General features: G+C 34.3%; 1 pseudogene; it reads left to right on the forward strand.

Annotated features, from left to right (window-relative positions):
• Positions 1-2,475, forward strand: part of LOC106770003 — a 3,406-nt pseudogene extending 931 nt beyond the window's left edge.
• The last annotated feature ends 992 nt before the right edge of the window (positions 2,476-3,467 follow it).

Raw genomic sequence — 3,467 nt, forward strand, 5'->3', positions numbered from 1 at the left:
GTTCTGTTGTAACTTGAAACAGATAGATGATTGGCGGGATATAGCACTCCCAAAGGAATTAGCCAAGTCAACAAGAGTCAGAACATTAGGTGCTAGTTCTGTTGTGACAGGATTTGGGAATGAATATCAGGCGTTGGGCTCGACTAGTGCTCTCCACCGCCCCGGGTAAATTTGTTCTTCTTGAATATCATCTTTGATTTTCAGTTTTCAATTTTTCAATTAATTGTATGTTTTTCTTTTGGAGATGGGGTGGTAAGAGAATGAATTTCATTGTAGGATGATTCTCTTTGTGCAGTGTTGGATTAGGCTCTGCTGGTACAGAATCAACACAGCACAGTGGTGTGACAAAATCTCGTTTTACAGAGTTATGGCTTGATGAAGATGGTCTGTTTAATTTAGATGATGAAGGGCAAGCAGAAAAACAGTAATGTGCTGTTGCTGCTTCAAATATCATCAGGAACTTCTCTTTCATGCCAGATAATGAAGTTATAATGGCCCAATATCGTCATTGTTTGGAAACGGCCTTCCAATGCATAGAAGATCATCTTGTAGGTGAGGATATCTGCTTGTTATAACCTATTATCTTTTTAGGTTTAAAGTATATTTTATCTATCTGGCTTCCACTTTTTTGGTTTCTGTTCCTAATAATTTTCTCATTTGGTTTAGGTCCCTACCATTATGTTATATTCTTTGAAACACTTTGGTAGTGCTCTTTGATTGTTATACAAATAAAAAAGAAGAGCATAGGGATCATCTCTTTATTCTTTACTGTAAAACAAAAGATGGTGGACTAACTTATATTTTAATCCGTTAATGAAAAAACTCGATGCAAAAAAAAAAAAAAAAAACCAAATGCATGTTGGGTTTTCGAAACAATTTTTTCAGTAATTTTGGTTTTTATTTCCGTAGTTTTTATTCATCACTCGTAAATGCTCCTTATGTTTCATGTTGGACAGGTCCCTATAGTTTATTGTTAATATATTAGTCCATGAGGTACTAAACCCTTAGTAGTGTGGGTGATTATGGATGTGACCATGATATTAATGGTTGAATGATTCTGTATAGTATGTGCATACATTGATCAATAAAAGCACTAGTACTACCATATCCTTCATAGCTTTTGGAACTTCTGGAAACGTGGACTAATCCATTTGGCTTAAAAATGAGCAAAGACATTGACTGGTTTCGTGTGGAGTTTAAGGTATCATTGTGTAACAAATCCTATCATACCCTATCCTCATAACAATACCAACCTTTGAGTTGGACTTTTATAAATCAGTTTTATGTCAAATTCTGTTTAGGTAAAACCTACTCCCTAAAATTTAAGTGTATTCCAAACATCTTATGTCTTATGTTGATTTTTTGTCCCTGTAAAGAGAGGTGTCCGCATTTAGATTCCAACTGTGCTTCTAACAGGATTTAGTTCAAAGGAGAACTATTTAAAACAAAAGGAAGAATCTGATTTTTGTAGGTTTCTAGAAACTCTGTAAATCTGTGATGAAAGTTTTTTTTTTCTCTTTTAATCACCATTATGTGCTACCCTATCACGAGAAGAGTTTGTTCACTGTTTTATTATAATCCAAATGTTCATAATGTTGATAGAGGATGATGAACTTGTCACAAATGCTCTGGAGACAATTGTTAACTTAGCTCCCCTGCTGGATCTTCGAATATTTAGCTCATCCAAACCGTCACTTATTAAAATAACGTAAGTGAGTGATCTATCTTGAATATAACTTTTGCGCACTATTGTAATTCTCTTTTGCTGATTGATAAATTGTTGTATTACTTACAGAGAAAAACGGGCAGTTCAGGCTATCATGGGGATGTTGGAATCTGCCGTCAAAGCCTGGCATTGTGCTGCCGCTGAATTACTTGGGCGTTTGATCATTAATCCTGACAATGAACCTTTCTTGCTGCCATTTTTTCCGCAGGTTAAACTTTATTTTATGCGTGTGATGTTGCTTGTTAGTTTGTTGCATGTTCCAAAAAAATATAATCAAGATTGGTTTATTTCTGCAGATACACAAGCGCTTAATTGATCTCATCAGCATGCCGACATTAGATGCACAGGCAGCTGCTATAGGTGCACTCTATAACCTTGCAGAAGTAAATATGGACTGCAGGTTGAAGATTGCTAACGAGAGATGGTGAACCCCTTATTCCATTTTTTTTTAGAACACTATAACATATTTTGATTCTGAGAAAAGGTAATTTATGTCAGTAATTTTCTTTAAATAACACTCATCAAGATCCCTCAAACACAGGGCTATTGATCGATTGCTTAAAGTGATAAAGACACCGCATCCAGTTCCAGAAGTTTGCCGTAAAGCTGCCATGATATTGTAAATAAAGGTTGAAAATAAAATTACGCACTCCTACATTACCCTCATTCTGAAAGAGTACTCTTCTGTACACAAAACTCACCTCATGTACCCACTTATTTATCCAATGGTACCANTTCGATTCAACCAATTACAATTCTAATAATTATGTATCTTTGTTGACGTGGTTCATCATAAATTGTATGGATATAGGTTCCAAATTTCAANCAACTGTAAATAAAGGTTCTAAACANATTTACGCACTCCTACATTACAATCATTTTGACACANTTCTCATACGTACAAAACTCTCACAAGAAATATCCAATTATTTAACTTATGGTACCACTTGGTTTCNAGCAATTGAAAACCTATTAATTATGGATCTTTGGTCACTTGTTTCATCATAAATTGTTTGGATATATGTTCCAATTTTCTTCCAATTGTAATTAAAGGTTGAATAATTAAATTACGCATTCCTACATTACCATCATTTTGAAAGATTACCCTTCTGTACAAAAACCTTACCTGGTGTACCCACTTATTTAGGCAATGGTACCACTTGGTTACCAGCAATTCAAAACCTATTAATTATGGATCTTTGGTCACTTGGTTCATCATAAATTGTTTGGATATATGTTCCAATTTTCTTCCAATTGTAAATAAAGGTTGAATAATTAAATTACGCACTTCTACATTACCATCATTTAGAAAGAGTACCCTTTTGTACAAAAACCTTATCTCGTGTGCCCACTTATTTAGGCAATGGTACCACTTTGTTTTCAGCAATTCAAATTNTATTAATTATGGATCTTTGGGCATGTGGTACCCACTCATACATTACCATCTCCAATAAATAAATATCATTGGCCATGTGGTTCATTACAATATAAGAATAATATAATATAATATTGAACGCCTTTCATGACTATATTTTTAATAAAGGGGTACAAAAATAATTAACCAACTATAGCAACTTAGTGTTTATACTCAATATTCTCTTGTTGCAACTTAAGCTGGAACACTTGGTTACATAGCATGGTTTGAGGGCTTCACAAGTTTCCTTAATATTTCGTCAATTTTGTTGGCATCAATGGTGTACGATGGAATGAACGGTTTGAACTCAGTTTGTTTCAGATCATG

Source organism: Vigna radiata, chromosome 8 (assembly GCF_000741045.1).
Source record: "Vigna radiata var. radiata cultivar VC1973A chromosome 8, Vradiata_ver6, whole genome shotgun sequence".
Classification (NCBI taxonomy): Eukaryota; Viridiplantae; Streptophyta; class Magnoliopsida; order Fabales; family Fabaceae; genus Vigna; species Vigna radiata.